We start from the raw sequence: 12,228 nt of genomic DNA, 5'->3' as shown, positions 1-12,228 counted from the left end.
GTGACATGACCTCGATCCTGAGTGTTTTGGGAACTCCTACCTTTGAGGGTGGTCCTTTGATTAGTATGGGTGAGAGTTGCCAGATTGCCAACTCAACATGCCTACCTTTTTAGGAACTTGTCTGATTTGGGAGTTGAGAACTCAGTTACACAAGATGGGATTCACTTCTTCCCTGAAGCAGGGGTAAGTAGATAGATTACTCTCTTAAAGGCTGATTTCGAGGCTTGAACATAGTGGTCACAGTTCTCTTTGGAAAAGATGACTCAATCATAGTAGGATTATGACTTATGTTCATTAGAGGACCAGTGGTACTTTAAGGAGTTAGATGTAACATAGGGGCATAACGGTTATTGGCCCAGCTGTACTTACGAGCGATCTGTGAAGAGTTATCACAATGTTGATTAGTTAAGATGGACACATAATATATTTGTAGTAAGGAGAATTCAACTGTGATCTATAGTGGAGTGTCTGGTAGTTAACGGATGGTGATCCATGACTAAAGAGTTTAGTAAGTTATTCACGTACCGTTGGAGCTTCGAGCTACAGGTTCATAAGGTCCCTTTGGTAGCTCAATGGATTCAAGTTGAGGATCAGTTCTGTGTTAATTTGAAATGTTCAAATTGACAAGAGGTAATTCGATTATATATGATAATGATTGGTGAGGTATATGAGATACATCTAGTGGAGGATTAATGAGATTTACATTAAGGATCATGGGATAGAAAAAGAGCTATGGTTTATATGTTTCATGAAATGAAATATTAAAACTATAGGTTATAAATATACTATGGTAAGTGGTTATATCATATATATTTATAATAATATTAATTATTAGATAATTATATCTTTTTCTTTAATAACCAATTGAGTGAGAGGTTATTAGTGGTTTTATGGTACTGAAGAGAGACTATAGACTTTGACATCTCTCACTTGCTCAATCGTTTACACGATTGTACGAGTAACGCCCCAGGCCCAAGATTCGGACCAAGATTCGGAATCCAGATTCGGCCCTTGCAACCTGGCTATGTCATCCTCCCTTCTTCCTCCCTTCCATGCTTTGTCCTCACTCACATGCATCCTAGGAAAATTTCCAGGAGGTCACCCAAACATAGGATTGCTCTAAGCTAAGCACGCTTAACTTTGGAGTTCTTATGATTGAGCCAACGAAAAGGAAGGTGCACCTTGTTGGTATACGTAGTAACTTTCAATTCTTAAATCCTTTCTTAACCATACTTTCATGTTCTCTGAATCCCTCTCATTCGGATGTAATACCGGTTCATTCATGTATCCCTCCTGAATTCGGGTCGTTACAGTTTAACTTGGAAACATATGATTACGATGATACTAATCATCAAGGATCTCATGTTTGCCCTTACGGAGCTCAATCCTCCTATTCTAGCTCCTAACGCTGCTCGAAATGTTCAGGAGGCATACGAGCGATAGACATGGGCAAGCGAGAAGGCTCGAGCCTATACCTTGGCCAGTCTTAATGACGTTTTGGCCAAGAAGCATAAGCCCATGGTTCCTGCGGGGGATGTTTGGACAATCTTCTGAACAGCTCAAGCACGAGGCTCTTAATACATCTTCAATTCCAAAATGGAGGAAGGCACCTCTGTTCGTGAACATGTGCTTAATATGTTGGTCTATTTCAATGTGGCGGAGATGAATGAGTCTAGTATCGATAAGGACAGTCAGGTTAGCATAATCCTGCATTCATTGTCGGACAGCTTCCTGCACTTTGTTAGCAATGTGATTCTTAACAAAGTGAAATATACCCTTACAACTCTCCTCAACGAGTTGCAAACATACCAATCTTTACTGAAAAGTAAGGAGAGGAAAAGGGTTGAGGCAAATGTTGATTCATCCTCTAGGATGTTCCATCGAGGTTCGACCTTAGGAACGAAGTCTGCACCTTCTACTTCTAACTCTGCAAAGGGGAAGAAGAAGAAGGGTGGTAAAGAGAAAGGGAAAGCACTTGCTAACCCACCATATGTTGCCCAAGGAGGCTTTTGCCACCGGTTGAAAAAGGAAAATATTTCCACTGCAACCAGGACAGCCACTAGAAGAGGAATTGTTCTCGTTGGCTAAAGGAAAGAAAGGCCGTCAAGGCTAAGGCCAAGGCAAACAAAGGTAAATATGATTTACTTGTTCTAAAAACATGTTTAGTGGAGAATGATGATTCGACCTAGATAATTGATTTGAGTGCCACTAATCATATTTGTTCTTCTTTTCAGGAGATTAGATCCTGGCGATAGCTTGAGGCTAGTGAGATGACGATGCGAGTAGGCATCGGGCACGTCGTCTCAATTATGGCAGTGGGAGGCATCCAGTTATCTTTACAGAATAGGTTTCTAGTTTTAAAAGATGCGTATGCCTGAACTAAAGAGGAACCTAATTTCTATCAAGTGTCTATTACAATGTAAATATACGCTTTCTTTTAATGTGGATAAAGTATTTATTCATAAAGATGGTGTTGAAATTCGTACAGCTTATCTGGAAAGTAACTTGTATGTACTAAGACTGTTAGCCTTAAGTTCCCTTCATAACACAGAGTTGTTTAAATCTACCATAACTCAATCTAAACGTCAACAGATTTCTATAAAAGAAAATGCCCAACTTTGGCACCATCGATTAGGGCACATAAATCTCAATAAGATTGAGAGATTGGTGAAAAATGGCCTTCTAAGTGAGTGAGAAGAAAATTCTTTACTAGTGTGTGAATCTTGCCTAAAGGGTAACATGACTAAAAGACCTCTTACTAGAAAAGGTTATCGAGTCAAAGAGCCATTTGAGTTAGTACATTCTGACCTCTGTGGTTCTATAAATGTGCGAGCCCGAGGTGGCTATGAGTTTTTTTTTTATCAGTTTTACTGATGATTACTCTAGGTATGGTTATGTTTATATTATGCAACAGAAGTCTGAATCCTTTGAAAAGTTCAAAGAGTTTAAGCCTGAAGTTGAAAATGCATTGGATAGACGGATTAAAACACTTCAATCGGATCGAGGTGGAGAGTTTTTGGAATCGGCATTCCAGGACTATTTGATAGAACATGGAATCATTTTCCAACTCTCAGTACCGGGTACACCTCAGCAGAATGGTGTAGCGGAGAGGAGAAATAGAACCTTATTGGACATGGTTCGTTCGATGATGAGTTACACTTCCTTAACAGACTCATTTTGGGGTTTCGCAGTGGATATTGCGGTATACATACTTAACTGTGTTCCTTCCAAGAGTGTTGCGAGAACACCTCTGGAGTTGTGGAACGGGCGTAAAGCTTGTTTACGTCGCTTCTGCATTTGGGATTGCCCTGCAGATGTGCTTGAGGAAAATCGCAAGAAGTTGGAACCACGGTCGAGGTATGCCTCTTTGTAGGCTACCCCAAAGGTAGACGAGGGGGTTATATTTATGATCCGTCAGAAAATAGGGTGTTTGTTTCCACGAATGCTACTTTCTTGGAGAAGGATCATATTAGGGAGTATAGTCCATGTAGTAAAGTCGTCTTACGTGAGCTTTCCAACGAAACTACTGAAACTTAAACAAGAATTGTTGAAGAGCCCATGTCATCAGCAAAAGTTGTTGATGATAGTTCATCTAATAGGTCGGTTCCACCTCAAGAGTTAAAGGAACCTCGATGCAGTGGAAGGGTTGCAAACCGCCCGTTCGCTATCTGGGTTTCACAGAAATCCTTGCTATGGTAGCAGATGGCGACGTTAAGGATCCATTTTCTTATCAGAAGGCAATGGAGGATGTCGACCGAGATGAATGGGTCAAAGCCATGGATCTCGAGATGGAGTCGATATACTTCAAATTAGTATGAGATCTTGTAGATCAGCCTAATAGGGTAAGACCTATAGGTTGTAAATGGATCTACAAGCGCAAACAGGGTGCTGACAGAAAGGTGCAGACTGTAAGATTGAATTTTAATTGAAATTGCGACGGACGGAACATAATGCATAAATGCAAGGTAATGTATAATGCTGCCGCAAAGATGGAAATGATGGGAAATGAATGGAGTGGTGGTGATGTGGATTGGTGGATTGATGATGAAGTGGATGATGTGTCGAATCACACTTTTCGATAATAAATGCGATACTACGTTCTAAAATAATGTATGCGATGCTGCTAATATGCGTTCGTAGTATGCATTCATGTAGAATGCACGTGTCATAAGTTTTCTTGCGCTGGAACCAAGTATAATTCCAACGCACGTTTCTCAGAGTGATCTGAGGTCGAACATGGAGACTGCGATGAACAATGCGATACTAATGTGATATATGCGACCGAAAGCAAAATAATAATGAATTGTATTGGGAAAAGTAAAATACGATAATAAAATAAAATGCGGTGATAAAAATAAAATGCGGTGATAAAAATAAAATGCGGTGATAAAAATAAATGTGGTGACAAAATAAAATGCGGTGACAAGCAAATAACTAAATAAATAAATAAATGGGTTGTCTATGAAGATGTGCAAGTATCTGATGGAATGCGATGGCAAGTCTTATGAAATGTGTCAGGAAGAGAATGGGTTGGGGGAAGGACATCGCAAGTTCGTCAATCCTGTTGAGGATGCAACTAAGGTTCTGCTTTCACTTGGCTTACACCTCTTAGTGATCGGTCGTATTCCCATATGTCTATGGTGAAACAGGGATGGACGTTGTGAACGCAAGGTTGTTTCCATCTCTGGAAATACTTCTTGCTTTTAGTTAACGCATTCTTCCAACCTTCTTTCGAGAGGTGGATTAACATCTTCACTTCTGCTCTCACAGGTGAAGATGCCGTTAAGCATACGTTAGCTAAACTTAGCTAATTTCTTCAACAAAGAGTAACTTACTCGCTTAATCCTTCCCTCTTACCCTGAGGATTAGTTACACATAGTGAAAGAAATGGAAGATGAATGTGTGGTGGAGAATAGAGAAATGACGATGAATATTATAATGATATTAAAAGATAACGATAAAGCGTTTGTTACAAATGGATGAATGAAAGATTAAAAATGAACACAATTGATGAATAGAAAGTGAGAACAAATAAGGAAAGCATGTTAATATCTTGACACGGATCCCGATCGGAGACGATTTGCTTGTCGGCGTGTAAGAGGAATGTGGTGGAGAACTTCCTTCTCAGGCTTGTATTCCAGGTAGAAGTGATCTCTGCACAGAGCTTCTCTTCGGGAATGTGAATGAATTTCGGTCTTGTCTCGTCTTTCTCCCGGATTTTCTCTAAGTGTCTCTTCAGACCAGCCTGCACTCTTTGAAATTAATGTAGCTATTTATAGACCTTGGCACCTCTTTTGTTAGTGGTCCAGCTCTGAAAAGCTGCTTTTTCCTACCGTGGCATGGTGGAAACGTCCGCTCTGCTCCACATTCACTTTTTCAGATCATATAACAGAAAAGCTGTACAATTTCAGAAATCCCCGCGAATGCGTCGATATTTTCATCTGCGATCGATTGCCGCATGCAGTGCAATTGCGTTGATCTTTTTATCCAGGATCGATTACCGCATGTGGTGTTAATGCATTGATCTTTTCATCCACGATCGATCATCGCATGTGCTGCAATTGCGTTGCTCTTTTTCATTCTCGATTGATCGTCGCATGCAGTGCGAATGCGTTGCTCTTTTTGTCCTTAAGCAATCATCATATGCGGTGACCAGTTTCCTGCAAAACAAAGACTTGGACATTCCATTTTGCCATCGCAATGGGGTTAGTGGGTGTGCTTCCGGCACTTTACAACTTTTGCGTTTCTAAGCCAATTTCTATAAGTTCGACACAACTTTTTCCTTCTTTTTGCCGCATATTCTAAATAAGATGATATAAGTAACTTGTATTTCTACATGTTATCATACCCCCAAATTTAGATACATTCTTGTCCTCAAGCATATCCACGACTAAGGCATTTTAGCTCAAGTCCTATCCTAACTTTGGGTCGATCGGCTACTCCGAATGCTCCACCTCTACATAATTTCTCAACATTACTAGTTCTTCTATCCTTTGAATATTTATTCTTACCTAAGACCAACCTCTGCTCAAAGTTCTCTTCTTGTTTTGAAAAGTGCGCCTTTTATGTGGTGGTCTGGTTTGCATTTTCCTATAGAGACCGTTGATCATGGTTACGCCTTTCGTTTTGGCTTGCTCTCACAAGTGTCATGCAAGCATCCAACTTAGTGGAGTTGTCTCTTTTATTCTTATTTATTTTTACATTGCGTCGATCCTGGTAACCTACCTTCGTTTTGGCTTGCTCCCACAGGTGTCATGCGAACATCCGACTACGAGCAGGTTTCTTTCATAACTTAACTCTTATCAGGTTGGGATTTTCCCTTGCGTTGACAGCGGAGTTTTTGTTTTTTTTTTTTTAGGAATGCATTTGCCTGATATGAACGCATCCGCTTGATCGCATCTACTCAGACCTTTCCCACCCCCAAATTTAGAGAGTCGCAAGGTCCTCATTGCATTGTTTTAGACAGAAAAGACAAAACACTTAGTCAAAATTTTGAAAAGAAGGTTTGAGCAAAGTCTTATAATAGAGAAGGTAAAGTAGATATATTACGATGAATTGTCTAAGTGTTAGGAAGAAAATGCAATGTATAAAGAAATTGCGCCAATGTTACACATAATACTCATCATGGCAGCACAAATAAACAATGCAAATGAAAAGAAAGGAATTACCGCAATAAATTGACAAAGGATGATATAAATAAAGAGGCCAAGACATAAGGAAAGAATAATCATTCAATTATATAAAAATTGTCTAAGTACACAAAGAATTATAATGATCGCAAACACAAAATTGTAAGCATGTACAGAAGAATACACAGGTATAGCTATCTATAAAAAAAATTTGGAATGACCGCAAAAAGAATTCAAAAATGTGAAGGAGAAGGTGGTACACCCCCAAATTTAACTTTGCGGTAAGGGCTCTTAGTGAGGAGGGCGTTGCGGAGGAGCTCCTTGCGACGCTTCTTGAAGGAACAGAGGCTGCTGCAGATGTTGACGCACCATGGGACCACGTAAATATGTAGTCAAGAAATTGAAGTACTCATGGTTGCGTTCGGCCATTTGTCTTTGATTCAGGTGAAGGGTAAAAATGTTGCGTTGAATGTTGATCATTGCCTGACGTAGCTCTACGTTGCTCTCTCCCAACTCCATTATTGTATGAAGGAAGAAGGATAGCTCTTGAGACAAAATGCTCCACATATCTTCGAGGGCAGCAGCTAGGGATGTGGTGGGAGGTGGCGCCGTCGATCAACTCAAAGCAGTGAACAGAATTCCATCAGCATCGGTTGAGGCTGAGCGGAAGGCCTGCTCTCAACCGTGTAGGTCATCAACATGCAGCGATGTTTCCAGGGAAAAGTGTAGTGAAGATGGATGGCGGATGTAAGATGCTGGTGATGTGAGGTTGGAGTCGGGCGCAAGGAGGAGATTGGTAAATTGTTCGGGAAGAGGGGAAAGGGGTTCAGCTGTTGGCTTGGTGGACGAATGACTAAGGGTAAAGGGTCCAAGGGTAAATTGGTTTGCTGATGCGATGAACTTCCTTGGATGATTTCCTTCCCTTTGCCATTAGGTGCCATTTATTGGGTCTTGGTGGTTGCGACGCATTCAAATTGATGAGGGGCCGCTTCGGTGGAGGCTCGGGGCAATGCGGCGAATCCTTGAGAAGGATTCTCAGTATTTTCATGCTGATGATGCCGTGGATTTCTGACATGGGTTCTTCTTTAATGCCCATGCCTAAGATAGGCATAGGCTAGAAACCGTCCATGGTAAGAAGTACTGGCCTCTCATGTGGCCAACATAACCTCGGATTTACTTCGCAAGAATCTGGCCCACATTTATTGGAATTCCACGAGCAATCCAATATGCAGCCATGACTCTATCACTTGAAATGTTTTTATCATACGACATCGGGATGAGCCGTCTCTTCACCAAGTAGACCTAAAGGCACGCTTCAAGGAGCAGACAGTTGGAGGCGAAGGTTTTGATGCCGATTAAGGACACCGTCCATTTTAGTGTTTGGTTGCATTAGTACGTTCAACGCATTCTTTATATCTTCTTCGATAGGATCATCAATCAATTTGTTACCCGGTGCTTTCGGGAAATTCTTCAACTAGTAGAGCTAATTGATGTCCTCTACGCTGGATGGCACTACCCTCCTATCAACGATCACTACATCTTTAGTGTCGTGGAGCTAACCATGGTAGTAGGCCTTCACTACTGATGGGATGACAATGGATGGGCATTGGCAAAAAGCTTCCCACCCATGCTCCACCATAATGCTGATGATAAGATCTAGTAGTGGTGCTGGCGCAGGAAAAAAACCCATTTCCATCCATAAATCATCATTTTCCTTCTTGGTTTTTGGGTGCCTTCTGGCTGGCGCAAGCTCGCTGCTTTCCACCTTTGCTTTGCCTTTATCTTGAGTGGACGCAAGACGGGATTTTTGTCTTTGAATGCATTCCTGCGCCTTACGTTGCTCTTGTTTTTCCTTTTCCCATTCTTCCACTTTTTTCTTTTCCGCTCTCTGGTGCGCTGAATGTTTGCTTTGCGGCGCAACTCTTTTTCCTCTTTTGTTTTCTTCTTCGTCTCCTCTTCTTCTTTCATTTCCTTTTCAAACTACTCAGAGGCGAGCACAATGCGTTGCTCATCCTCGAGCCTTCTGTTGGATTTTATGTCCTAAAACTCGTAGTTTGTAAATTAATAAATATATTATGTTTTGTTTTTCGATGAAGTTGTTATTGAAATTGTAATCTTGAATCCAATAAACTAAGGTTCTGAGGCTATTTAATGTAATTTGAACTTTATGTAGTGGCATAAATGATGATCAAGTTCAAATATATAGCCAAAATAGTCTATAGTATATGAATAAGATTCGGCGCCTTATTCTGGGGACACTATGGATGCGGGCCACTTTGTAGATAGTACAAACGATGTGATCTTGAATCGTTCATATAGAGATATGTGAGTGGGGGCATCCCTGTCTCTTATACACATCTAGATGTGTATAAGAGACAGATCTTAATCCTGAGCTAACTATGAACTCCTGTTCACTCGAAATTATTCTTAGTGAGATAGCTCAATATCGCTGGCCCAATAAGCCTCCCATTTCAGGGGTAAGATCGGGTGGATAGCTTGGAACATATGGTGCAAGACTGAATTCACTCCTACCCCTTATAGGGATAGTAAATAGGTTGTTCCCTTTAGTACTGAATCCAGGTCTTGAACAAGAGGCCCCACTCTCTCCTTGGCCCGAGAGGGATTTGGTTTATAGGTTGGACCTTAAACCAATTGTTCATTAGAGGATCAGTGGAACTTAAGGAACAAGATGTAGTCTTGGGGGTAAAACAGTTTTTATGACCCAACCGAGATTACGAACAACCTGTGAAGGATTAACTTACTCATCATGGTTATATCAAATGGACACAAATATATCTATAGTGAGGGGAGTGCAACTACGGGACTTTAGTGGAATGACCCGTTAGCTAACGAATGTTGATTAGCTCCGTTTAAAGAGTTTAGCTAACTAATCTTGGATCGTTGGAGCCCATGATCTATAGGTCCATTAGGTTTCCCTACTAGCTCATATGGAATAAACTTAGAACAGTATGATAGAATAATTTGAATTGTTCGAATTAGGTAGAGAGAGAGAAACTGACAAGTATATGTGATATAATGGTCGGGTCTTTTTTAGCTTAGAGATACAGCTTTAATATTTAAATGTGTTTTAAATATCAAGAATATGAATACGTTCATATTCAGAAGCTCGAAAATGATGGAAATGGTCAAAGTTGTAAAAAGTCAAAGAGTTGAGTTTTGACTTTGAAAAGTCAAAACTTTGACTGACCTTATATTCATGATTTAATTTTCGAGAAAATGAATGCGGATGTTGACTTATAATGATCGCAAACACAAAATGTTGACTTTTTGGTCAAAGTTTGACTTTGACCAAATGACTATTTTGCCCTTTGACTATAGTTAGTGGGAAAATCCAAACTTTTGTGAATAATTCCACTAACAAAATAATGGGCTAGATGTTGGCTTATAGTGGAGACATTAAGCCCACTAAGTGAGTGGATTCTAGGTGTTGGGTTTTTGTGAAGTTTTTTCATGCAATTGTTGCATGCCTTTTTTCTATAAAGTGGGCTCTTCAATATAGCTAAAAAAAATTTTGCCATTAGAAAATTAGTTTTCTGATATTTGGACTGGAAAATTATAACTTTGTGAAGAAAAAAAAAGGAAACACCCAAACCTACTCAAAATTCCATTCCTTATTTTCATCTCTTTTCTCTCTCACGGTTCTCTTCATCCACCGGGTCTCACAATTCGGTTCTGAGTCCAGAGAATAGTAGGTTAACTCTAGTGGTGGTCCAAAAGAGTTCGGGTCGAGATTCAACGAGGAGAAGCGGCTTTCGGGAGCTTCAAAGGTAGCATCTCTACACTTTTAATTCACTGTTTTTTCTTTCATGATGCATGCTTATTTCCTTTAATTTAAGACCAATTAGAGTGTAATTAGATCATAATTCCACTGCGTATGTCTCGTGTTCCATCATGTGGTATTAGAACATGCTAGAATTACTCTCAATTGCTTTTGGTGGGTGTTTTTTTCCTATCTATTCAAGTGTTGAATGAAATGGGGACTAAAGTGGGTTTATTATGATTTTGGCATTTTTCTCTTTAAATTTCTTGTGGAAATTTGTAATTGCTCGCCATTTTATGAGCATTAATGTGTGAAAAAGGGTCTGTAAATTTGTTGGAGTCATTAGAGTTGAAATTAGGTTGTAATTTCTTGATTCCGGGAGAGAGAACAACAGCAAAAATGGAGGAAAAAATGGCTTACAGACCCGAATTAGCTTCCAGACCCGAGAGCAAGCTCCCAGACCCGACTCCTTGCCCAGACCCGACCTGGTTCAGAGAAGCTCGCACGCACGCCTGGCTTCGCATGCCTGCCCACCCGGATCTGACCCGCTCATCCGCTCCGCTTCCTGCAGTCTCGCCCGCCAGTTCGCTCGCCTGCCCGAGACCTACTCCGCGACCTGCGCACCCACGCCTCTGTTGACTGCCCTAGCATGCGTTGACCAGCCGGTTCAGATGGTCTGGACCGGTTTGTTTGACCTAGTTGAGTCGATTTGACTGGTTCAGCTTGGTTTCTGGCTTTTTGTGGCCGGTTCGAGTTTTTTCTGAGCGGTTCCTGATGGTTCAAAGTGTTTGAAGCCGGTTCAGGGAAGCTAGTTGCTGAATTTTGTAATAAATTAATTATTTGTTTGTAATGCCAAAATCGGTCCACTTTAGTGTTGTTTACCTATTATGCATGTGATGTATAATATTCTTTGATTATGTGTGCATATAGTATGCCATATAGTTTTAAAACCCACCATAGGAAAAGCATGTGACATGCATTTGTTATATCTTATAAGTGTTATAAAATATATACTATGCATGCTTAGTTTTAATATAAGTGGTATATTAAAGCATGTTTGATTGAAGGAAGCATGTTATAGATGAATGCTCTAGGGTTATAATTGTTATAATTTATTTTATAATTGTTATAAAATAACCTAGACTTCTAAAATCTATAAAAAAAGTTAAGATGCAGGCTCATTTAGGGTTAACCATCGAACAATCCTAATTTTCATAGAAAATAGGTTGATATTTTGTAAAACCGAAGTTACAAGAAAACTCACTCGGCAAGATCTTGGCAAAAAGTCAGATAAGATGACAAAGGTTGAAGGTTTTTAAGTTGAAAGTTCACGGAACACTTACTACCTGGAGATTGAGTCGGCGTCTGAGTTAGGCTAAATCAGTTTTATGAGCATGCGTGAGTAGTGTGAGGTAATAAAATTTGTTTATCACCTAGACATCATAGGTTAAAAATCCAGTATAAAAGTTATACTCGGATGAATCACCTAGACATAGGATATGTTTAGTTAGCCGAAATTTATCGCTAAGTATTTTATGCCCTAACCATCTAGAACACTTCAATTGGAGAGAAGTAATGTACTTTTAGTTCTAACGTCCTTAAGAGTTCACACCGTGAGATTCATGCTTGACTTTGGGCTGCCCTGGGAGCGGACTCCATTCGGAAAGTGTTTGCATGAGTCAATACCAAGGTGAATAGGGGAAGTTTTTCATAGTAAGTGGGAGAAGGAAGTGTGTCAACACAGTCTACGGTCTCTTCCATTAGGTCGCAACGTGAGATTCTATAATGCGCCTGCATGTCTGCCCTGGAGCGACCTTA

Source organism: Benincasa hispida, chromosome 1 (assembly GCF_009727055.1).
Source record: "Benincasa hispida cultivar B227 chromosome 1, ASM972705v1, whole genome shotgun sequence".
Lineage (NCBI taxonomy): Eukaryota > Viridiplantae > Streptophyta > Magnoliopsida > Cucurbitales > Cucurbitaceae > Benincasa > Benincasa hispida.
The sequence above is the reverse complement of the archived record's forward strand: the minus strand, read 5'-3'. Positions refer to the sequence as shown.